At 38.3% G+C, this 26,561-nt stretch overlaps 1 protein-coding gene across 1 annotated transcript in view; it reads left to right on the top strand.

Moving 5' to 3' along the window:
• dlg2 (discs, large homolog 2 (Drosophila)) overlaps nucleotides 1–26,561 on the top strand; it is a 343,385-nt gene that overhangs the window by 1,442 nt on the left and 315,382 nt on the right. The gene's annotated exons all lie outside the window — the stretch shown is intronic.

Raw genomic sequence — 26,561 nt, 5'->3', positions numbered from 1 at the left:
ATTGTCTTATTAATGTGTTGATTCTTTCAATGTGTTATTTGCTGTTGTCGCATAAGCTCTGGGCACAGTTAGTTCATACTGAAGCATTGGGCTCATTGTGCAGGTTTGGGCCTTTTCCGTTATTTTTAGCCTTGCTGATGTGGCAGGAGATGGGGTGCCGAGTCTCTGGTCTTTTTCACGTGCTTCACTAAATCTTTCTTTCACAGGGCTTTGTTGGGTGTAAAAGCACAAAAGGAACAAGACCTTAGATGCCCGTGAATTACCCTTGAGTCTTTTTAGTCTGTTGTGTGGGTTTTTGTCCGAACATTTGCTTTTCATTCTTTTTTCTAGTTTGTTCTATCTTCAAGGTCATTTGAAGTTCTGTGACAAAACATAACAAAAGCTTTTAGTGTGAAACTAAAATCTAAGGGCCTGTTTCCCACACTGAGATTAGACCAAAAGCTGGAATTATGAATTTCTTAAACCCTGCAACATAACATTGGGAAAAACATCCAGATGTCAGCAATATAACAGTGTCATGTTACCATTACCATTAATCGTCATGACAAATGTCATAATATTAGATGTCTTGACAACCTATATCACAAGTGACACTTAACGGTAAGGGTAACATTACACTGTTATATTACTGGACATAGTCTGTTTGACAACTGATGACAGCATATGACATCTGCCACAACATGTTTATGGCATGGTTATGTGGCTGGGTTCAAGTAAATTGTCACCAGATTCCAAGTGTTACAGTTTCCTAAACATTAAGTTTAGTCCTGGATCAAATTTGAGATGTAAAATAAATAAAAGATTCTTTAATTTGTTTAATTTATTTGACTACTTATTGACACTGGCTTAGCTGGCGAGGTGAACCGGTTAACACATAAGACTGATGTGTTTGGACTTACCTCTCTCTATCTCTCATCTTTGCATAGATGCAAGCAATGGACTCAAAAATTATTACGCAATGAGAATTGTCATTTCTCTGACAAGCTGCCTCGCTCATTAGAGTTTCTAATTGATTATGACTCACATCCAGTCCTTATCTTGATCTCTGGTGTTATGCAGAATAAGCTTCATTTGAACAATTAGAAATAAAATTCGGGTGTGATCAGAATGGAGGAGCTTAAAGATATGTTAGAGACCCTTCTAATCTAACAGGTCTTTTGACTGTGGCTGTTGCTCCTGTGCTCTGTGTTTGAGAGGACTGGACATTGTCATTGTGGCAGACACAGAATTACTTCAGTGCATTATGCAGGTAGCCTCTGTCTCTGGCTTACGTTACTCTGTTGGCCTACATGGACACGATTTAGTGCCTTATATACATCTGTGCATGTTTTAGCATGCAGCCTTCAAACTGTGGCCATAGATCCAATCTATGCATTGCTGAAGCTTCTTCTAAATGGAATTAAAATAGAGATTAAGTTAGATACTCCTTTGCTAAAGTAGAAGCTGCAGTACTCTTAATGCATTGTGATGTTGGGGGCCTTTCAGGAATATTTTAATAGGAGATTATATTTCTGATGTTGTACTAGGCATGTAGACCGTTTAAGTGGTCCATGATGTCTCAGCAGATGTTGTATAGTATACACACATTGCATTATGCTGACGTACATGAAGTCATGCAAATGAAAATCAGCACGTATTATTGCTCTCTAGGTCTCACCATAGAGATTATGCATAGAAAACTATATTTTCTCCTGCTTCATTGTTTCTGAAGACTGATGATGGATAAAGCTTCTGCATAACTGATGATGGATAAAGCTTCTGCATAGCATGGATAAAATACATTGACATTTTATTGCTATATATTGTGATTGCAGTGAGCTGTGTAAGTGTTAAAGCAGGGAAGGTTAAAAACATTCTGTGAATATTTAATAAATGGCACACAGAGTTTCTGTGGTTCATTTTGTGAGTAAAGTCATAACTTAGAATTCTTAGTGCAGACACACAATGCAAGATTTTCAAATGGAGTTCATTGTATTTTCACCTTTTCTGATATAATGTTTAATATGCATAAATGTAACCCCAGGTTACGACAAAAACACTGTACATAGGTCTGTGCGAAGTGGCCACTTACTGTCAGTATTTGTTTAAAAAAGACTGGTGGTTTGATAAATGTACTTTTATGTCTAAGTAATGCAATTATTTGTACATTTCACATAAATATATCAAATATTCATCAATGTGTTTTCTGATATTAGTGGTCATTTTACATTCATTAGTTTCATAGCAGTGAAACTGCAGGATGGGCTGAATATTTTGTCCATAGCACACATTCCCACAAAAGGTAGCCACTCCCTTTTTGTCCTCTGAGTAGAACAAATGAACTTCCCTTCTTTGGAGATTCAGGATTTTCTGAGGTCATTAACAGCATACAGACCTGTGTAACCATCAGTGTGCTAGAGTTTATATTGGAATCAGAAAATTTTGAATCAAATCAATAAGTGGTTCTGATGGACAGCCAGTTTAGCCTGGGGGGCGTGGCCATTCAGAACAACAAGCACAGAGCTCCACGGGTACCACCATGGCAATAGTGAAAGAGACTTAAACATGTAAATAATTGTTGTGCAGTTGTGTTGTCTTTATATGTGTTGCTTGTGATGTTCTGTGCCAGGCTGTGGGGCTGGTTGGGTGATCACCATGGACTGGAAAAGTGTGGCTGTTCATGACCTGCCTCCTTTCTGGACTTGTTAGCTAGCAGTGAGCGGTGGACTTCTCCTGCTGCTGTGTAAACAAAACAAGCACTCGTTCAAAGCACTGTGTTTCCCACGTCTTCTCCTTTTATGCCTACAGCACTGTACTTTAAATATTTTACATGCCTTTTTTGGAAAGTGAATCGTTAATCAGCATTTATACAGGCGAGTAATGAGGGATAGAGTAGCTTGTGTGTTGTGCACTTGTGTGTTTTTTGTAATTAGGTTTATAGCAGCGTGGTTAAGTCACCCACTCTGCAAGTGGAAGACTGGGGTGCGAAGGCACCAGCACTCTAATATTAGACATAGCCCCTAATGCTACATTCCTTTCAATCTCATTATGTCAGTCTGGTGCTGTGCACACACAATGTAGTTTGACCTGTTCTGTCTTTGTAGCTCTTAAGGATGTGTTAGCAACAGCAACTTTTAGAGGTGGGCAATATGATGATGTTTTCAGTATCACATTAAGTCATAATATGCTTTTCTGAGTACGCTGTGGATGTTGTGTGACTTTAAAGAACACTGACCAACTGTGTGTTTCATTACAAAGAGAGAACATTTAGCCCTTTTTATTGAATTTACTGCAGTGTAACATGGGAAACATTGAATAAAAATCATTGTGCTTAGTTTTTCATTTTCTATGCATGTTCTTTTTGGTCTGTTACAACTTATCAAACCTCAGATAAACTAAATATCGTAATGCATATTGTTTATTGAGAAAATGTTTTGAAGTATAGTAATACTATATATTTGCCATATCAGCCACTGCTGGCATCCACAATGCTTTTCTTCGGATTGTCATCTATGCAGGAGATTACTCTCTGCTAAGGGGAAGAGAGAATAATCCAGCACGTCGATTCATACGCATGACTGTCAGTAGCATCTCCAACTCTTCTTCTCCTTCCCAGTTAGTCTGACTCCTTAAGCATAGTCGCGTCACATCGACCTTTAAGCTTGCAGCTTTAAAACTGTGTTAAAGATTTTCTAGATCTGTCTGACTGTGAGCTCTCACTTATTGATTGTCAATAAAGCTCCATTAAACAATAATGGGACAGTAGTGCTTCCTGAAATAGCAGTAATCATCTTATGAGGCATTAGAGGCAGAGTAATCTGGTCAGGGTGTGTACTGATGAAGCCCCATCGCAACTAAAGTGGAGCTGCTGCTTAGCCACTTAAGCCATTCACCACTGACATACACATACACACACACAGAGTAAGTGAGAGCTCATTCAATGACACACGCATACACACACCCTTGCTTAGTGTTGTACATGTCGTACCGGGGGGTTTTCAAAAGTTTAAACACCCCCAGTTAAATTACTTGTGATGGTGATTTTCTAAGGAAGAATAAGTTAATACCCTCTACCAGGAAAAACCTAAATACGGCATTTTTTCAAATATGCCATTCAGTAAACGGTAATTTCACTCGGGCTGCCCAAACTTTTGCGTATGACTGTGTGTACGCACACAGGCACATACAGATAGTGTTCAGTGACAAACAAACATATGCTCTTACCCACAAGTGATGAGTCAGGTGCAAATGACTGTCCTGTTTACTATTACTGAATGAGTAAGTGTTTCATATTGAGTGAATCTGTGCTTATGGTGTGGTTGTGTGTGAATAATGTATTATCTGTATGTACGTGCAAGAGCACCACGAGAGTTACTGGCACTCTCTTTGGTAAAGGTAGGATTTCTCTCACGTTCAGTGTATGAGCTGGAAGCGACCATATACATGAGTGAATGAATGTATCCATTAATTAATGTTTGTGTGAATGAGGGCTCACATGTGTCATGCTGCACATGTTCACTGTAATTTCAATTGATTTGCTTTAGCCTTAGGTCAGAGTTGGGGAATTGATTTTAGAGAGGGCAATTCTATTGGCTTAGTTCCTAATGTAACAAGACCTCTAAATGTACTGTGTTTCAGACCATCATTTGAATGTGAAGTTGCCTTCAAGCACATATTTTTAAACCTGTAGTTTTGCAATCTGTTGTACTGTAAAATTCCATAAAATTTATAGCTCTTCCTAATCCATCTATGTGATTTGCACAGTTTTTCTGGAGCTGGTTTTACACGGTTAAACTTTCATGCCTAAATTTTATTTAAGTTGCATAATATAAAGTGTTGTGCAATCAGAGTTGGGCAGAATACTTTGAGAAAGTAGTGGTGGTTGAATATTGAGTACATTGTCCTAAATGTATTCAGTAACATTTTCCATTAAATACATAAAAAGTAAAGAATACAATTGGAATCTGTTTTAAGACACATATATACAACACATGGAAAAAAAATCTGTTGTTATATTTATTAATTTATACACTGTTCCTTTTTGTTACTTGTTGACAGTTTTCTTTATGTAATTCTTCTGTTAATATGTGTAATAAAAAAATCACTTACTTAAATTAAGTTATGAAACTCTCAATTTTGGCTCATATCACCTGCCGTATTCCACTGTTGCTTCCATAATCCCACTGCCTACTCATGAACTAGCAAACAATTTGCCATATCCTAATAACAAAATCCTGCAAATTTGATCATGAAGTGGGTAGCTATGTGATTTTCACTTACAATTTGTATGTAAATTGCCATAAAACACCTGTACAAGTCCAGTACAACACCAGTGCTCAGCTTATCACTCATGAGCATGTCCACTACTGAGGAGACCGTTTAGTCTGATCATCCCTCAAAAGAGTTTAGTAACTCTGAGATTAATAACTGATAACATTGATTTACTCAGGCTTTAGACACCACGGGACAAATGTGAATTTCTCACAGCTATTATTTCTGTAACCCGCTGATTTAACTTTGCAGCTAACTGTTACAGCTGTTTAAATGACTGCTTGTGCAATTATTTATACTTCTTTTTCAGCCTGCTGTTATTGTGGTCTATGTAGCTAGATTATTTTATGAGAGATCTACATACATACTCTCTCAAGTACAACTGTAATGGCTAATTAGACATTAATTTCAGAGGGTTTAATATTCACAGATTAAAAAAGTATAATAATAAAAATATATAATATATATAAAATATTTGTGTAAACAAAAGAACAACAGATAAATAAATAGACAATAATAATCGAAAAGGTAAAAAATGGTTTGAAAAAATTGTACAAAGATAATATAAAAATCCTGCAAATGTGCACGTGAAAAACATATCACAGACTTTTTATAACGAGTGCAATATGATGAGTCAAACATTGTGAGATGCTAATTTGGCTAATTAATGGAGTAATTACAAGTTTTGTATGCAGCTTTGTTTTTGAATTGTTTTGTGCAGCAGTCAAGTTGAACAGAAATGTTGCATTCAACTCACAACATGCAGCTAGTTGAAGGAAAATCTGACTGTGTAAAGCCAGCCTAACTCTGCAGTTTGCTTCAGGATTTAGAAAGCTTCTGTCTATCTGCCTGTTGTCTGATGCAGTCTGTCTCATTCAGTGAAGATGAGATGCGAGATGTCCCTGAAATTGCAATTTCAGATTAGATGCAAAAAAAATAGATGGCTGTGGACAGCTTCACAGGACAGATCACATTAGTGCAATACAGTGCAAGCTGTAAGTAATTGGACGGCAGCATCATTTTTTGTAGTTTTGTCTCTGGACTTCAGTATACTGTCTATCTTCAGAGCCGGTCCTCTTTTTAAGACTCATTTGCTAAGTATCCATTATCGTTCCTGTTCATGTGGAGCGTTTTGATACAGAGCCACTGCAGCCCAATCGAGAAACCAGCCACAGTCTGCCAATTTTTTCCACAGAGATCTTTAATGGGCCCCATTTGTCACTGTCAGACGAACAAGGTTGGACGCTGCCCTCTTTAATAGTGCAGGCATGGCTCTGTGCTCGTGTTTCACCGAGAGACTGTCCCACGAGAAGGGCTTTCTTTTCACTGCTGCTAAACTGTAATTAAATCATTCCTCCCATGGGACGGCTGTCCCCGACAGCAGCAAGGAGAGGGAGAGTAAGATAGAGAGATATCTGTTCCATCAGAAATCCAAAATTGAGTGCTAGACATGGAGAATGTAGGCTGGCTGTTGTACAATATCAATAAAGTTGGCCTTTACACTTAAAACCTGGCTGTTCTTGCATGTCAGAAAAGCTGTTTGTTCTAGGATGCTAGGAAAGCTGGCCTTTCCAGAATGCTAGAAAAGCTGGCTGTCTAGAACATCAGAAAAGCTGAATGTTAGGCCTGTCACAATCATTAAATTTTAGCTGACTATTAATTGCCATATGAATAATTATGATTAACAATTTAATTGTGTTTTTTCATGGTTCTATTGAAGTACGAGCCTAAAGTAGCCTGATTGGCTGATTAGCTATCTTGCTTCCTGGTTGTCGATCCTTAGTAGCTCCCAGCTGATGACAGATATAGCTCAAGCCCAAATAAACAAGCATTACTCACTGCTGCCTTCTAAAAGTGTTATAGCATCAGACAGAACTTACAAATTTTGTTGTTTTCGTAACACCCATGAACTGTATCTGTAAACGTGTTTTTTGTTTTCTTCTTGCATGTATTTGCCTCGGGCCAACGCATAAAAGCAAACCCAATTCACATTCTGCTTGTTGCAACATTAGCATATGATTGTCAAAGATAACAACTGTAAATCATTGCAGTCTGCTTAAATAATTACAGTCAGCTTGAATAATTGCGATCAGATGATTATTTTCTGACAGGTATACTGGCTGTTGTAGAATGCAGAAAAGCTGGTTCTAGAACGTCAGCTGGCTGCTCTAAAACGTCAGAAAGGCTGGCTGTTATAAAATGCCAGAACCACTGGCTGTTCTAGAATGTCAGAAACACTGGCTGTTCTAGAATGTCATTAAGGCTGACTGTTCTAAAATATCAGAAACACTGGCTGTTCCAAAATGTCAGAAACACTGACTGTTCCAGAGTGCCAGAAAAACTGGCTGTTCTAGAATGTCAGAAAGGCTGACTGTTCTAAAATATCACAAACACTGGCTGTTCTAAAATGTCAGAAACACTGGCTGTTCTAAAATGTCAGAAAGACTGACTGTTCCAGAGTGCCAGCAAAACTGGCTGTTCTAGAATGTCAGAAAAGCTGGTTGTTCTAGAATGTCATAAAGGCTGACTGTTCTAAAATATCAGAAACACTGGCTGTTCTAAAATATCAGAAACACTAGCTGTTCTAAAATGTCAGAAACACTGGCTGTTCTAAAATATCAGAAACACTAGCTGTTCTAAAATGTCAGAAACACTGGCTGTTCTAAAATGTCAGAAACACTGGCTGTTCTAAAATGTCAGAAACACTAGCTGTTCTAAAATGTCAGAAACACTGGCTGTTCTAAAATGTCAGAAACACTAGCTGTTCTAAAATGTCAGAAACACTAGCTGTTCTAAAATGTCAGAAACACTGGCTGTTCCAGAGTGTCAGCAAAACCGACTGTTCTAGGATGTCAGGAACTCTGGCTGTTCTAGAATGTCAGAAATGCTAGCTGTTCCAGAGCATCAGCAAAACTGGCTGTTCTAGAATGTCAGAAACACTGTCTGTTCCAGAATGTGAGTAAAGCTGGCTTTTCAAGAATGTCAGAAATGCTGGCTGTTGTAGAATATCAGAAAAGTTGGTCTTCAGAATTCTGAAGTACTCTGTACCAAAGGACTGGGCAGCCCAGCCTTCAGTAGTGCTATGTTGTCATGGTTGGGTGGTGTGCATGTGTGAAAGCACTCCAGGTGGTTTGTTTGTGGGTGTAAATGAATGAATATGGTTCTCTCTGAGTGTGAGTGAGCATGTCTGTGAGTGGTAGGAGTGAAAAGGTACATCATGATGCATCAGTCTGAAAGTGGTAATTCAGCTGCATTGATTTTGGAATATTAAGGGGCAAAACTGAGCCATTACTATCCCTTGTAAACACGGCCACTCACATGCTACAATCGTGCCATAATAGTCCAGAGAGTGAGATTTTTTTTATTTTAAAGACCTAGGAAACCCCCTTCTGATGATGTGTCTGGTGGTGGTGGGGGGGGGGATTCCCACTGGTTGTTTAATGTATTTGTGTAATTCCTTGTTGTTATTGTAATGAGAGAACAGTGACGCCATGCTGTGGTACAGAATATTACATAGCATGACAAATAACATTAATTAAATGCTAATTTTAGGCTGGAATACCCCTGTAAAATTCATTATATTTGTTATAATGTCCAAAAAACTTGCTTTGATTTTCCCATCTATATACTACTACTGTGTTTTTCATCAGTAGTTTTCCAGTCACATTTGTGTATCCTGTGTAAAATTATTTTGAATTATAACAAAATAGCCAAATCAAATCGAACCATGGTGAGTTTTCATAATGCGTTGAATTGTTTCCTGAAGAACTGTAATCAAAGTGAATTGTTGCGAGGTCAGAGATTTACACCCCTGGTGTGTGGGGATTTTCTCAGGCTGCAGGTGGAATGGGATTAGGTGGTGATTCTTGCATGTCACACAGCTCTTTCCTGACCTGGAATAATCTGGTGGCCTTCCTGTGTGTTTGTTTAATCTCACTTCTAACGGACATTTCAGCAGTTATCCTTAGTCCCCACCTCTCTCTCTACCTCCTCCTGCTTTGGCCTTGCCATGTTCAGTTTGGTTTCCTTGCTGATGGAGTGGACATACACGTAACAGCCTGCTCTGTGGGACCTGATGGAAGTCGGTGGTTTGGTTCGTGCTGGATGCTTGGTAAAGGACGGTGTCAGTGAGCGAGGGCTTTGATCACAGGTCAGTGGAGGTTTGTGAGTTTTGTAGATCAGTGGTTCCCAATTCTGGTCATGAAGTATGCTTTTCCTGCAAATTTTATTTTTTTCCCTGCTCTAGCACACCTACTTTAACTCGCATTAATAAGTTGTAACCTATACTTCCACTTGTACTCTGCGCTAAAAGAATGCAAACTCAAAAGATCTCTTTGAAGGCGTATTATTGAATTATTATTATTATTATATAGATTGGTATTTATGTCAAGTGTATTAATATGGAGTTCACATTTTTGTATTGAAAACGTCTGCTTTCGCAGTACATCAGAAAAATGTGATTTGTGGGTTGCTACGTAGCAGCTTACTTTTGTAGGTCATGAATAAGCTTCAACCTGGTCCAGTATACTAAAAAAGTTGTAATGAGAGGATTACGATGTAGCATTAGAAAACTTGTTTACAACTGCAGAACATGCCTGCACTAATGTAGCTGACTTGTTTGAAATATTTGGATTGTGCAGTAATCTAGATAAATGATGTTGATGGTTAAAATTACAATGGTATCAAATCTATATTCCACATTTATCTAATAAACTATCAAATATAGTACTGTCCTAGCAACAGATACACACACTACAACACTGGTGAATTTCAGTTCACCGAAGCCTCATTTGTGCAAATTTAGAGATAAAAGACTCCTATCTGAGCAGGTAGAACCTATATGTGGATCTGTTAGCTTAAACTACTTTTTCTTCAGTATCTTTGTTAGCACCAGGAAAGGTTAACATAGATGCACACAACCACAAGGGTTCATTCTGGCTTGCTGATGCTGCGCTGAGGCAAGCTTAGAGGTCAAGGACACAACCAGTGACTGGTGCAGGAGTGTCAGAAAGACAAAATCTTTCTGATTAGTAAAGTTGCATGGGGAGCTCTGTAACATAGACAGAGCATGCAGGGTAGTGGGGCAAAGCGGGATTTAGAAACAGGGAGCTTATGTGTTTCATAAGCTTAACAACAATGCATTAAAATATATTACATTTTATGAATTATTTATAATTTAACAATTAATTATTTTTTGTCTTGGCTTCAAGTGACAACAGGGTCACCACTATTTTATGGAATAGAATATCATGAATGTAGGCATTGTTAGCTAAATGCAGCTAAAACTGAAAATCAGTATCACAGTTTGGCTCCAACAGTACTGGTGTACCAGTATTGTTGATATGTCGCACAGCACTAGATCTGTGGTAGTTGATCGCTTTTCTGAGTTACCGTAGTTTCGATTCGTAAGGTGGTTGTTGTACGAATGAGAAACAGCGCACATCCTTGCTCTGAAATCAGTGGTGTAGTTGTGTTTAAGTTATTATCTGGGGGTTCTCAGATGTTCAACTATATAATAGAGTTATCTTACATGAATTTCCAGTTGAGCATCACTCACAAAGAAATCTGGGCCCGGATTCACAAAAGTGTCTTAAAAAAAAGATCTTCTCAAATGTGTGTTTTTTTTTCTTAACTTGAAAAAGAGTTATGAAAAATTGCTATTCTTCAAATTACTTCTTAAGAATTCTCTTATTTTTTATAACAATTTTCTTAAGAACAATTCTAAGAGCAAGCGGTATTCTTGAAAACATTATGTTCCTAAATGTGTTCTTAATCTTATGACAGACTCACACTCGTCTCAAGCTGTGAGAGTTGACGAGGTGAGCGTCTAAATTGATCAAACTCAGACGCTGCCTCTGCTGCTCCTCATCCTTGTCTCTCGCTTTCCGTCATCACCCCACAATTATCAGATTTTCTAAGGAGGATTTTTTCTTGTTGGCTGTTTCTTTCTCCATCACCTCTGGATCTTGTTTGCTAAAAAACACTTTTTCCTCCATTTTGCTCCTCTGAGTGGATTAAATAACAGAAATAACAGTTAGTACAAATTAAAAATGGATCTTGCGTCGTTTGTGGTACAGGGTAAAATGCAACACAGCCTACATAAGAAAACACATGAGACTTTCGTAAGAAAATCTTAATGAAATGATTAAGACCATCTTAAGAGCATATCTGAGAACTTCCTGAGGTTTTTTGAGATATACATTTAAGAATATTCTTTCGTACTCCTAAGGGGTAGTCTTAAGAAACTTCACAAGTTTTCTTAAGAAAAAAACCCTGTTCTTTAAGCTTCACCTACACCAAGATTTACTTAGATTCTTATCACTTGTTTCATTTATTCTGAGTTAACAAGATCATTTCATGGTGACCTAAATGTCATAATGCAGTAGTTTAGGATTTCACCAGTAGCAATATAACATGGTGAAACATGAGTAAGTGTGTAGCATGTTAATAAGTAGGACAAAATGCAACCTTGAATTTGACAGCTTGGGTTGAAATAGAAGTAAATTTAAAGTAAATTTAATTACATAGGGAAAATAAATTATTTTGGACTAGTGTTGCACAATGTATTGACAGTTTAATGTTTGGTCAATTCTACAATGTGGTAAATTCAGTACTGTAACCTTTGATGATTTTTAAGTGATGTAGGTTGTGTTGAGCATGGTAATTTGACTTTGGTGGTAAGTAGCATGTCTGACAGCAACATTTTTAAAACTGTTGTGAACTACTTTGAGGTAGCTTTTAGGCGTAATAATTGCTTTGTTTATGTGGTTCATATCTCCACTACTGTGAAAAATTCTGATTCATAAGTTTCTCTAGAATGGAGCATTTCAAATAAATCTGAATGACTTGGGTACCTTGTCCACTGGACCTCACTCTATAGCGCTCTGTAGCATCTGTCAGAAGGGTTTGTAGCCTGTTTTGCACTAAGTGGTGAATGCTGACCTGCAGATATGAACATTTCCCTTACAAAGCCTCGAGAGCTCTAACACATGTAAACTGCTGACACGTTCTAGCTCCGCCATTAATTCCTTTCCTGTTTATGCTGAATTCACATTGGGAAATGTTGCCATCTTGTGGAATATAATGAGAATGCACTCATGTTTGCAATTGTGTAGGCCCTTCAGCTTAGAAATGATATTCTGAATGAGTGTTGAATTTGGTACATGATTGATTTGGCCGTGTTTGCGCTTTTACCTTGTTGATACATAGGGGCAGTTATGGGCTGGAGGTTAGGGAACCAGCCTTGTGACCGGAAGGTTCCCTGTTCGATCCCCTCAGCTGACAGTACATGAAGTGCCCTTGACTGAAGTGCCCTTGAGCAAGGCACCTAACCCCCGATTGCTCCCTGGGCGCTGTGGATAGGGCTGCCCACTCAAATGTGCTCACTGCCCCCTAGTGTGTGTGTTCACTAGTGTGCATGTATGTGGGTGTTTCGCTGCACAGATGGGTTAAATGCAGAGGTCTAATTCCTCTGTGTTCAAAACACAGTAGGCTAATGGTTCTGAATTACAGTGTCCTCCACAAATATTGGCACCCCTGAGAAAAAACTGCTGTAAAAATGGATAACAGTGAATTCCTCTTTGATGTGCAACAAAAGGTTGTTGAGCTACACAAATCATAGCTAAACATTTGAGAATGCCCATTTTCACTTTCAGGGCAATAATTAAGACGTTTAAAGCAACTGGAGATGTTATGAGTCTGCAGGAAGAGGGCATATGTCTATATTGACCCTACGCACAGTGAGGAGGATGGTTCAAGTGACCAGAACATCTCCAGGGATCGCATCTGGGAAATTGTGGATGTTATTTAGGTCTTAGAGGTGGGTGAAGTATCGTGGTAGAACTGTAACGATGTGGGGCTGTTTTTCTTCCAGAGGCCATCGACAACTTGTTTTTTTTATTTAAGTCATTGTACTTCAAATAAAAGTTCAAAGCTCAAAAGGATGAGCAATAAAGAATGTATTTTTTTTTCATAGGTTTGTTGACCAGGGGTGCCAATATTTGTGAAATGCACTGTAGTTGCAATTATTATCTTCATACACAGGTGTACAACATGCCAGCATCCTCTCTTGAGCCAGCTTCCTGTGTTACTGTGTTGTGTTTATATAGAAGCCTTCTGTTTCTCAGGACATCTAGCACATGTGTAGATAAAGTAGGACACTCAAATGTGCTTATGTGCCCATGAAGCAGCAAATAGTCAAATAATGATAGCTGTGTACCAGTGCATTTATGGTTTATAGACTCCCAACTTCTGTTCCTATTAGCAAATCTCAGTTCAGTGTGATAGTGTTTTTGAAAATGTTTTAAAATATTTTATTAAAAATTATGTTAACCAATGTATTATCTTAATTCAGTGTATTATGGTCATTTTCTTCATAACAAGCATAAAAAACACTAGTAGTGTGCAGATGTCTTGGCAGCTAGCTAGCTGAATTTCCTGTTCCACCTTAAATGGTGAGGCAGTTCTGACACCTGAGGCACCAGAATGTAAATCCTGCACTGTTTAAGGTGGAACAGGACAATTTGAACAAGTAGCTTCATATCTCTGAAGAATAAGGGGTGGGCGACAATAAATAATTGTCACATCCACCCCGTTTTATAGGCATATGATTCTCTAAATATAACAAAAGACCATCAAAGAGGTTGCTGAACTTTACCCTCCTCGCCTACAGAGCACCACTAGTAGCCTGTTATTTGTGTTCTTTTTTATGTGGGGGTTGTCCCATTTCGTAGGGGAAGATTGCAACCACTACCCCTTGTAACTCAGTTCCACGGAGCAAGGTGACACTCAAAAACAAAGGTGTAGAGGTAAAAATAAGAAATGGGATTGGACCTTGCTTTCAGTTTTTTTGAAAGATTTGCAGCAATCTTTTCCACGCCTTTAAAGTTCAGTCCTAGTTGGTTGCATTTCCTGCCTGTCACAATCCAAGTAATTTTGTTGTAACATTGCTCTGAAAACACCAGCAGCTTCTTTGATTTGCAAATTTTCTTTTTTTTTGTCATTTTCTCAATAACAGCTTCTTGACAGCTTCACATCCTTTCAAGCCCACAGGATAGACAGAAACACCTGTAGATTGTTTCTACGTTTTTCTAGATTTTTTTTCTCAATTTTTTCTATCAAAAATGAAAGATTTGAGTACTGTTTGTCTGATGGCGACAGGTTTGGTGGTCTGCCAGGTCTTGCACAGTTGTTAGGAGTCCCATTTTTTTAATCTATCTTTGAGCTCCAGTTTTGGAAATGCTTGATTTTTCACTTATTTTCCTTTCACGTTCCCCTTTATTATGCATGTCTGTTTTTTTATCTAATCTCCTCAGAAATATTTCCTAAAAAATGAATGACTTTTACTTACTTTGGAAGTTAAATAAATTAATGATGGTCTCTGACTTTTGCTTACACAGCTCTGTTTTCATCCAAGCTGATGTTACATTAGGATGGCAGTTGTAGGTGGAGCTAACACATGAATATTACCATCTTTGTATTAGTTAGTGGTCCTAGTTTTGCAAATGTAGTTCTAGTTTTGATGCTTGACGGAACAAAGCAGTTTCCGTGGCTTATAGCACAGATTGCTGTAGTACCGTCAATGCACCAGCAGAGGGCATAGTGGGGTTCTGCAAAGTAAAATAGGCAGGGACAGTTATGAGAAAACCATTTTGGAAAGAAATTTTTAGGATTTTCTAAAAGGATTTTAAAAACTCTTTTCACACATTTTTTATTTAAGTGATATCTCCTACCATACAGTGTACAGGCCTAAATATATATTCAGATTTGGAGTGATTTCAGGAAGATGTTCTATCATCTCATTAAGATTATTGTTTATTAGTCCCACAGCAGGGAAATTCAGTGCTACAGCACTGCATACTAAAGCAATGATATTAAAGCACAATATAAACGTTATAAATAGAAAAGCAAAAAAATCTTTACACTATAAGAATATTTTACATGGGATATTGCACACAGAGTATTGCAAATTAAGTATTGATTATATTGCACACGGGTATGGTGATGGTTACAGTTTACCTACTGTAGGTGTCTGAGGTCTAACGGGGGTGAGGGCGGTTCTACTGGGAGCAGTGCTGGTTGTACAGTCTAACAGCAGCAAGAAGGAAAGACCTGCAATAACGCTTTTAATGAAAAGCTGTTTGAATAATACCAATGCGTTCTGCTGTCCTTCTGCTTTGTGATTCACTGTCTTTGGCTGTGTTGAATGACGACTGCTACAACAGGGCCCAGTGCGTGTACCTGCCACAGAGCTTTAAGATAAGTCACAGGAGAGGTGCCGTCTGGGCTGGTCTCCATGGTAACACAGGCACTGGGCTGACAGGAGCCCGGTGTCATAGTGAGCAGACCGGCACTCCGAAGCTCCGACACGTCCTATTTAAAGAAAATAAACGAGTGAGTGACTGCAGCTTAATTCTGCTTCTTCTATCTCTTTTCACGCAGCTCTAAGTTTAGAACAGCTGGAAGCTACTGCAGCCTGGGTGATTAGTGGATCTGATCTGCAAAACGGCCAGCGTGTGGGCTGATGTTTTGAGTAGCCGTGTCACTTTCTTCCATTATGTCTTGTTTTTAAGCCTCTGAATATCAATGGCAGAGCTGTTTAGAAGTTTCCCAAGTTCCCTTAAGTTCTAAACAGCCCAGCCATGAATAAAAACCGGCTTGAAAACAAGATACAATGGAACTTTCTTTTGAAAGGCAGCTCCCATTGCGTGAAGAAGGTGCAGGGTGCAGCCCCTGTGGATCCAGGCCTACTGTGGTGCAGCACGTCTCAAGCAAAATGAGGTTAAATGCTTTGCTCAGGGGCACAACAGCAATGATCAGGGGAAGACAGCATCCCTTGATCCATTGCCACAGTTTTATTTCGAGCCAGCAGCCTTCCAGTTGCTGCTGTGGAGCCTTGAGAGAAGGTTTGCTGCAGCTGATACGAAACCTTCTGGATATTTCACTATAGCTATGTTGGTTCTCACTTTAACTTGTTCATGTTTTGCTACATAACATTCGCTCTATTGTGGACTGATAGGGGAACAACCGTGGGATGACCATAGGATTTATTGCAGAGAATTCAAGCAACACTACAAATGGCCGCTATATAATGTGCTATTTCTCTAACAGGGAGTTATTCTGAATGCATATAATGTTTTTTTGAATAAGGGTAGTTTGAATCTGAGTCAGAACTAGTCCAGCACTAAGTGATGCTCAATTATTGTTTTTTTTGTTCTGGCAGAACACTATCAGGCAGTTAGATTTGAATCCTGTCATAAATCCAAAAGCTCATCTCATAGCTCCAGGCTGCTAAATGGAGTTTAAACAGGAAGGCCATCACAGACGCTCCGTCAGAAGCGAGAGGAGTAGAGCACTTTTCCTGTCACTTTTGAATCATCTCAGTGGAAGAGTGGCAGTAATTTAGCTCCCACTTTTGAAGTGAGCACATCTTAGGTTTGGAAATGAACATGTGGGGCTTTTGAAAGTGATTATTCATTGAATAAGGTGTCTGTTCCCTCTGAGCCTATCCCAGCAGTCATTGGGTGGAAGGCAGGAAACGCCATGGACAGGTCGCCAATCCATCGGAGGGCAGAGGTAAAAACATGTAAATAAAATAGACAGTATATTTATTGAGACATGTCATAAATCTAACAAAAACAATAAAAGTTCTAATTTTTGACAGGTGCTAGAATACTTCGGAGGGCAGAGATGATTAATAATTGTTTATTTGAGCTCAAGCTGTGTCTGTCCTCCATTGGGAGCAACTGTCACCAGTCAGGCAGCAACGTAGCTAATTAGCCCATTTGGACACTTTAGGCTTGTACTTTAGTACTAGCATACAATGAGCAAAAAAGGAAAGGCAATTAAATTAGATATAATCAGAATTGTTTATATGGAAAGTAACCATCAGCTAAAATTCAATGATCATGACAGACCTAGTCTTCATGTACTTCCCCAGTATTTCTACTCTATAAATTGGATCATGTTGATCTTGGGCAAAGTTTGTGAATCATACAATATGGAGTAATAAAATAACTAAAATTAGAGACAAGGTCCATGCTTGAAACCCCTCCTCTTTCCAATCTGAAACCCTGTAAATTCCTATCACCTTTTGTTTTCCATTACATTTTCACAATCCCCACCACCTCCTCATCCCCTTCCTGTAACTCAGTTCTGTCTGTCATTCCTACCACTGTCCAAAAGGTCTGGCCTGCAAGCTCCAAGTAGAAGCCTCCTAAAACTCCAGCCCACGTTCTCAGACTTCTCTCCCCCCTTCAATCACAGTCTTTCCTTAAACTACCACAATGAGCTGGAGGCACAGTGTGAACTCTCAAAACAATATTTGATATGTATTATACAGTATAGCAAATGCTATTTAGTGAATAGTGATTGAGACATTCCTGACAGTGATAGCGAATTGTCTAGAAATTTTCTTGTCAGTGGAAAGCTAACCTAGCAAGTGTAGCCTACTTTGATCATTCTTTCACCACCCATGAACATGAGTTCTGTGACTTGGCAGACTGGAAGTCTTAAACAGAAGGATGTCAGTCATTTGCTCATTAGAATATTAAAGCACTCCCAGACTGTTCTCAGTCAGGTCTAATCAGTGAATTCAGCTTTTTATCATCTTTTATTTTGGTTCAAACTTTTCTTGGACCTTCTCCGTAGTTTGGTATTGCACAAGCATTTTTAATATATTCCACATTTTTTCCTGGGAATTATGGCACTTAGTCATTTTTGCTGCTGGTTATCATGTTGCTGACAGATGTACAAGTTAGATATACATAATAGCTGTTTATGTTCTGTGCAGGCCGGGGTTATTACAGGTTTGGGGGAAGTGTGAGATAAGAGATGGAGTGGTTTTATGAATGTGTTTGTGCTGGAGGTTGTTTGTGATGGTGTGTATGTGTGTAACTTGGTGGGTAGCAAAGGAAGCTGGAATAATCTCTCCCTGGAGAAGAGCTGAGATTAGTGCCACAAGCCCACTCCACCCACCTATTACATAAGAGCAGAGAAACTGCTGAACTTCAGCCTCCATGTAAGAACGAGACAGAGTAAGTAAGATCATGCTTAGGCTGATGTGTTGATTTGAATGTAAATCTTTCCAGTTCTACATTGTGGTTGCCTTGGCAACACTGTGAATAATTTCTCTTTCAGTGTCCCATGCATTCTTTATCTTGGCAGAATCCGTGGCCCCAAATCCGCTCACACTTGAAACTGATATGTATTGTGAAGGAATAAATGCCTCCTCAAGAGCAGCTCAGTTATAGTGACCTCTCGGGCAAACCACGAAAGTGAGCAGCAGAAATGTTTAAGTGTCCTTAAGGCAGTTTTAATGTGCCTACGCACTAGCAGCTTCTGTATTCACTGCAGTTAGATACACTAAGCTTAGGTTTTAAGCCACTGTATTTATACCAATTTGGCTCAATATGGTAGAAGCCCAGATGGCCATGACCTTGCGGGCCAACGCCAGCTCTGGCTCAGTTAACACTTTGTGGCCTGCATTGTCCTGCCTCACTAAAGGACAATTAATTAATATTTTGGCTAGCTGTAGTATTGGGTTGAGAAAATAAAAGTAATATCAAAAACAGCACACAGGTCATAAGCAGTAGCCCACCATTCATATTAGTGTGATTTATCTTCTTTGATATTTGATTGCAGGTTATCTTTTGGCAGAATGTGTCTTTTCTCTATTCATATATGTCACTATTCTGGTAATATGACACACATTAAGGTGTTGCTCATTTATAAAAACAGTGATTTCATTTAGATAAACTCATTTTGAGAGGTCAGAAAATGAGCATTTCCCCAAAAAAACACTTTTATTTAAAACATGTTCAGAAGTGTCTAATGTGTATGTTAGCATATGAGCTTTGTGTGGAGTAAGCATTTACATTTTTTACTGCTAATGTTTAAAAAAAAGTAATGTTCATAGACAGTTTAGTTTTTAATTTTCATAGACAGTTTAATTTTTGCATGATCACACTTTTGCCTAGTCAGGATGCACTTAAATTTGAAAAATACTTTATTAACCATTATTAATAATTATCAGCAATAACAGCTTAGAAAATTATATTGACAATAATTGCACACGAAAATCTGTGTACTAGAATGGTAAGTAGTTCAGTTTAAAGGAATAGTTTGGCGAGAAATAAAAGTGTGTATGATTTTCCACTTCTGCTTTTATAGTTTAGAACTGGAGCTACAAGGCTAACGTTGCTAACAATCAATGGAAGTCAATAGTCAGCCCGTCTTAATTCAGGTTGTGCAGACAAGTTGATTTGGTTTAAAGCACCGTGCGACTCACTTTGAACTACAAAAACTCTGTGGCTAATAAAAGGAACAGCCATTTAGGATAACCAGAATCACTTCTTTCCTGAGCTCAATTTGATATCATTCCATGCAAGACAACGAAAGAAGGGCCTGAGGGAATTCACATCACAGATGCACCGTAGGGTAATGTAGATAGAAGAGTTAAGCAAGGTCACTCAGAAAATCAGTACAGTTTCTGATTACAAATTTTGGATGTTTTAACCTGAATATACACATGAAGAGATGTGTCATTTGGATGTTGGACCTTTCAGTGACTGCCCAGACCCACTCCTTTTCTACATATGGCAAGACACTGAATGCACATAACGAAGACAGAGAAAAAGTGAACAACGCTTACCTCTGATTCACTTCTTTGAGATCCATCCATCCATCCATCATCTAAACCGCTTATCCTTCTTGGTCGCGGTGGGGTGCTGGAGCCTATCCCAGCTGTCATTGGGCGGAAGGCAGGATACACCCTGGACAGGTCGCCAGTCCATCGCAGCACTTCTTTGAGATGCCATTGGTAAAAAAAAATTCTTTGTACAGCTGTAGGTTTAAGAATATCCCTCTGGAAACTTGCTAGTTTGTGGCCAGAAGCCACAGTGTTCATGTGTGTACATCGGTAGGAAATCAGTGGCAATGCACCAACCTCCCTTAGATTTCTTTGTTCTGCTTTTGCAAAATGGAATGCAATGCCTCGCTTCTGTTGGTTTATTATTATTCGATATGCAGCTTCTAACAGTATTACAATAAACAAACCTGAGCTATTACTGTCCTAATGCAGTGTACCTCTGTAGTGACGTCTTACAACATGCCCCTGCATTTCAGCCTCCCACAGTTTGAAGACAGAACAGTAATGTAGCTCAAATTTTAACTTGCTTGACTAAATAAGGTCTAAGCATAACATTTTATTATTTTTTAATGAGTTTCCATTGCTTTTCAATGTAATTTAAAGCAAGTCTATCAAGATTTTGGCATGTATCTGTGGAACCTGTTTTGGTGACTATTTGCTCCTAGTGTTTTTTAGCACCATTAGCCTAGCAGCTCCAGTTCTAAACTGAAGAAGCCAAATGTGGACGCCAAACATGCCTTGACTAATCACTGCAGTTGGTAAAAGTGGTAAATCATGTAAATTCGTTTTTTGTTAAGCCATACCTTTAAGTGTTAAGTCAATATGTAATAAGGGTCATCGTCCTATTGTCTTTTCTCCAAAGGCAAATTCTGAAAGACAGTTCTGAAGGTGTGAAAAACTAAGCATCATAAGGTAGAAGACCCAATAATTATTCAAACATTTAGTCTTTTTCATTAAACAATTAGCTAATCACTGAACTGGGGCCTAAATAAACAGGTTCCAGAATAGCACTGACTTTCTACAAGAACTATTCTCAGCAGTCATTGCTGAATGTACTGTTGATGAGGATGCATTTTCCAGGATGGAAAGAGCCCACACCTGATATGCTAGCCTGCTGGATGCATTTGATGTGACTGAGTCACTCAAGACTGCAGAGAAATATACACAGTGATACAGTCCACACATGCACACACACACCTCACACAGCAGCAGTAAGACCACCGCTCAGTAGCGCAGTCCAAACCCATCACCCGCACGACTGTGTTGAACACAATGCGGCAGTAAGAACACTGCAGAATTAATCCCACACGCAGATGGCCTCTAATGCGTCGCACTCACTGTTTACAATACGCCGTGTGTGGGGGTTTAGATGCATGCAATGCAGCCACATGTATTCCTGGACGTCATAGAGGCATGTTGCACTCTAGTGGCAGGGCCAAAAAAGTAGAGAACTATGAACGTGAAGGTCTGCCTTCCATACTACTTTCTCCTTTTTCTAGTTTTCTGTAAATGTAGGAATTTTATATCAATATTTATATCAATATTATGGTGCAAACCATAAAGCAATGCCTGTGAGGGAATATTAAGGATCTACCAGAATATGCTTAGCATCTGCACAATAAATATTCAGTTACAATTTTCAGTTACAAACTGTATTTAGTTTTGTAAGGTTACAGAGAATGGTTATAAAACGGACAGTTCCAGTTCTAAAATCTGATTGGCTGACCCACATTTGAAGCCATAGTTAAATACAGTACAGACACACACCAGCTGAATTCTGTTTTAATGAGCCAAGTTATTAAAAACACTTGAGTTGTTCATGGAATAATCTTTGATCATTATGTTGCTTGGCAACATAATTGTAATGTGGTTGTTTATTACGATCAGGGGTTAAATTGGGATTTTGGAGGTGGGGAAGCCTTATTTTATCAAATGTGTAAACAATGTGGTTTAATATATGTAAGCTTTCTCAGCTCTGATATCTTGAAAATGTAATTGAGCCAATCTGTCTCTGTCTTAATGGCTTAAATATATCTGCTTACTGCTTGGCTGATTTTAGTATTCCTTGTTTGTCATTTTTGGTGTCAAAATTATATTTTTTTGACAAAGATGAAGCCTTTAAATTAGCAAAATACACTAAACAATGATGACAAGAACCTTCCGGTCTATTTTAACTGTATGCTTGGAGCAGTTGTCTCTTTTTTGGAGACTAGTGGTGCAGACCAGGGGTTTTTAATCCTAGTCTTGACCTTTTGTATTTAACAAGATAAACAGCAAATAATCTAGGCTACTTAAAGGTTGAGGCATAATTAACAAATGTATTTAGCAAGTTAAAACATCATAAAACATTATTTAATTCTTTGTGAATGATTCCTCATTTACAAAGAAAATATGCAAAAAACAAATGAGTTTAGAGTGATGTGACTGTAGCTGCATAGGGGTTTTCTGTCATATCAGTTTATCACATTGAATGGTTAAATAAATTTCATGAAAATTGTACTGAAACTATTTCAGTGACATTTAGATCAAATTACAGTAGAGCTTGGCTATGTTTTCCAATCATACAAACAAGAGGTATGAGACTTCAATGCGCTCCAGGCCAGTTTAACCCCTGATTACAGTTATTATCAATAATAAAGTGAATTATTTATCAGATATTGATGTATTTTATCATATTTTGTTGCTGTTTTATAAAAGTGATACACAGTGAATTATGATTTTAACCACAATTTAGGGGATTTTAGACACCCTTTTTTGCACTGATACCAACAAAATTCTTTAACTAGGGTAAAATCACTGTAACACACAGACTTATGGCTTATTGCTGTATTGTTTAATTTCTAAGCTTTGAAAAGCTTAACAATTGATTTATGAATTACTATTATTAGTAGTACTTTTGGTATTCATGGTATTTCATTGTTCAAAATGACATTGGCTTGAAAATGTTGTGCAATACATTTAAATGTGCTTTAGCCTAATTTAAGCCCTGATTACAGTTATTATTAACAATAAAGTGAATTATTTATTTAATATTTGTGCATTCACAGCACCCAACCCTAGTGTGAGCATAACCTTGATGAGTGCTTATTGTACGCTAATAGCCTTTTGTAACACGGTGAGGAGTTTGGCAGGCATGTTAGCCTACATCCTGTTGTCCCGACTATGCCAGCAGAATAATCCTCTCACTGTGCCCACCTCTGTGATGCTGACCCTGAGTAAACTCTGGCTGTGCCTGTTCCACTAAGACAGGAGATTACCACGCTAACCAGACCACACGCATATCCCAGCGTAGGAGTTTCAGCCGCAACCTTATAATTGACATTTTATTCAAAAAATTAGGTTTAGATACACAGATACAGTTATGTTTGGACATACATACTCATAGTAAGTATGCTCAAGGTAAGATATTGCTTTATGTATTAAGATAATATTATCAAGGCAAGAAGAGTTTTACAATCAAGCACAGATTCCTTAGCAAAGTTTAAACGGAACAGGGCAAGAGAAAAGGCTCGGTGACCCTTCAAGATTTTTTTATGTTCACAGTGTATCCCCTTCCAGAAAAATTGTATCTAGTCACATAACCGAAAACATAAGACTCAATATTTAACCATAAAGATTCCCTCCTATCATTACACCAAGTGAGTGTATTCTTTAACTGAGAAGACCAAGTGTATTTGAAAATTACGTATACAGGCCTCACTTCTATCTCTAGGTTTCATTAAATTTGCAAATTTAATCCTGGGTCTTGTGATTTCAAACAAACCTGAAAAATAACTTCAGATTTACAGAAAAACAAGTATTTAAACAGTACGGCATGAGCAGAAACAGGTGGAGAAATTTTGGTAGAATATTCAGAATCTTCAAGACATTTATCCTGCCAAAAAATGAAATTGGGAGAGAACACCAGTTATTAAGCTGTGTCTTGACTGCACTTGTAAGAGGTGAATAAATTTTGCTATTAAGATCTTTTAGTGGACCAGCAAATATGCCAAGATATTTAAAACCATTTTGCATTAATAGAAAAAAAGCAAACAGAATGAAATGCGTCCACTGTTTTTATGTTTAGTGGCATTGCTGGTGATTTTGGAGATTGTTTCCACAGGGATGGATGTATTGGATAAGGCCTTCTAAAAGAGCAGGGATTGCTTGGGATGGCTTGGACATATATACCAAGACCTCATCAGCATAGTGAGATATTTTATGCTCTTCTTCTCCTACCACAATATATTAGAGGTCTTTGTTCATCCTAACCACCTGAGCTAAGGGTTCTATGACCAGAGTGAGGTCAGAGGGGGCATCCTTGTCCTGCGCCCCTTTCAGTTTGAAAAGATTTGGACAAAACACTGTTGGTAGTCACAGCTGCTTTTGGGTCTACATATAAATGTCTGAAGTTTAATAAAGTTATCCCCTAAATTGAACTTTTTGAGAACAGCAAATAGGAAAGCCCATTCTGCTTGATTGAATGCCTTTTCAGCATCTAATGAAACTATGAGTCATGAGTTTTTACGTCTGTACTAGATGGATTATATTTAACAGTCTGTGTGTATTGTCAGACCCATATCTCTTTCTGACAAATTCTCATTGATCAAGATTAATGATTTGAGGTAAAATGATAAAATAAAAAAAGTCTTTTGCAATTCATATTGAGAAGACGTCTCTTCTTGTGGGATGAACTGACTTGAGGATCTTTATCTTTTTTTTTAAGATTAAGCAAATTGATGCTACTTTCCAGGTCTCTAGAATGGAAACTTGATCTTACAGGTGATGCGAAACAGGCAGTAAATAGGATGGAGTTCTATCCAGAATGTTTTATACAATATGTTTGGAAAACCGTCTAGTCCAGGTGCTTTAGTTGCGGAAGATAAAGACTGAATTGCCCCCCAGACCTTTTCAGGGAAAATGGGAGCGTTAAGGTTTTCTTTATCTGTATCTGAAATAGAAGGTAGGGGTATATTATCAAGAAATGGTGATGTCTCATGATCAGAAGCTGTTGTTTGTAATGTATGCAGAGACGTATAAAAATCCCTGAACATATCATTTATCTTTTTAGGCTCATACATAATAGTGCCATTGGACCTAGTGTTCTCATTTTGTTCTTATTTGATACACTAATAATTTACCAAGTTTGTAGATTAGTACATTTTAATCTCAAAACTTTATTCAGTGATTATTAGGGCTACGTGGTATGGATCAAATTTCGGTATGGCAGTTGTATTGCTGCTTGTGCCATTGTGGTATTGCCTCGTAAGACATATGTCCAAAAGTTGTTGTCACCTGTTGTTCCAAAGTTTTTCCTGAAATCACGGGAACTAATAGGCAGTTTGTCCCCCCTTTGCTGCAGTAACAGCTTCTCTTTTACTGGGGAAGCTTTACACTTGATGTTGGAACATTGCTGTGAGGATTTGATTGCGTTCAGCCAAAAGAGCATTAGTGATGTCAGATGATTGATGTTGTATGATTAGTTCACAAACGCCATTCCAACTCATCCAAAGGGTATAGGATGGTGCTACATGACACTAAAGTATGCAGTTTTACTCTTCCATAGTTAAAATCACTGATTTAGAATGGGTATCAACACATATAATGTTTAGCCATACAATGTTACAGCACACAAACATGGCATGTGATTGGTTAGGGCGCTCTTTTGCGTATCGCTGTCGTTGGAAGAACACCTCATATCTCCAAAATGATAACTTTACAGGAGAAGGAAAAAACGTACTTTACTTTTAATGTAAGACAATGCAACCAGACTTTTTTTCCAAGTCATTTTAGGTTATTTCTTTTAGTCCATGCATCATGACAATTACATACAATGCAAAGTGTACCATGTATTTTCAAATTAGATCAAAAACTGAAAAACGTCGAAAATGGAGATACAAGGTTTTCTTCTGACAACAGTGATATATTACAGCCTTCTGAGATATGAGTACTGTAAAGGCCAATATTGTGATGCTCATTAACAGATGATATTGTGATTATCAAGATTGAAGAAGCAATAGTTAAAAACATGAAACAAAATATCCAGACACTAATATGAGTGCTTTAATGTGTAGTTGTTTGTCGCTGATGTTTTTTGAGTGTATAGCACCCCATTTAGCCACATAGCATATTTAGCCACATAGCATTACATGAATTGCTTTTTGTTGTGCAGCTGTCCTGGTTCAGCCTGTTTCAGTAAGCAGGGCACGAAAGGGCTGCCCTGAGGCTGCTTACATTGTGCGGTTGCAGCCTCTTGATTTCATGCAGCTTAAAGTGTTGTACCCCGTACATAAACTCATTGTCTCTGGTTGGACCCTGTTTTTGTTGCATAGTCAGTCAGTAAACTCTTAAAAGGATCTATTGTGTCCTCAGACCCATGTTATCTGAGCCAAACAAAGCTCTGGTTTGAGGCAAACACTGTAGTGCGGATCTCTGTCTAGGTTTTACTGTTGAGGTGGCTGTGGCTTCAGTAATCATGGCTGCTTATAGTGATCACTGCAGGGTTAGGGAGTAATAGAAGTTGATATAATTGGTGTGAGGCGCTGTGGGTTGCAGTAATAGAGGCTGGTTAAATTGGTGTGAAGTCCTGTGGGTTGCAGTAATAGAGGCTGGTTAAATTGGTACCACTTGCTGTGGGTTGCACTGATGAAAGCTGGTTAAACTGCTATATGCTGGTTGGTTAAAG

Source organism: Colossoma macropomum, unplaced genomic scaffold (genome assembly GCF_904425465.1).
Source record: "Colossoma macropomum unplaced genomic scaffold, Colossoma_macropomum, whole genome shotgun sequence".
NCBI lineage: Eukaryota > Metazoa > Chordata > Actinopteri > Characiformes > Serrasalmidae > Colossoma > Colossoma macropomum.
This window is presented reverse-complemented; position numbering and strand designations above follow the sequence as displayed.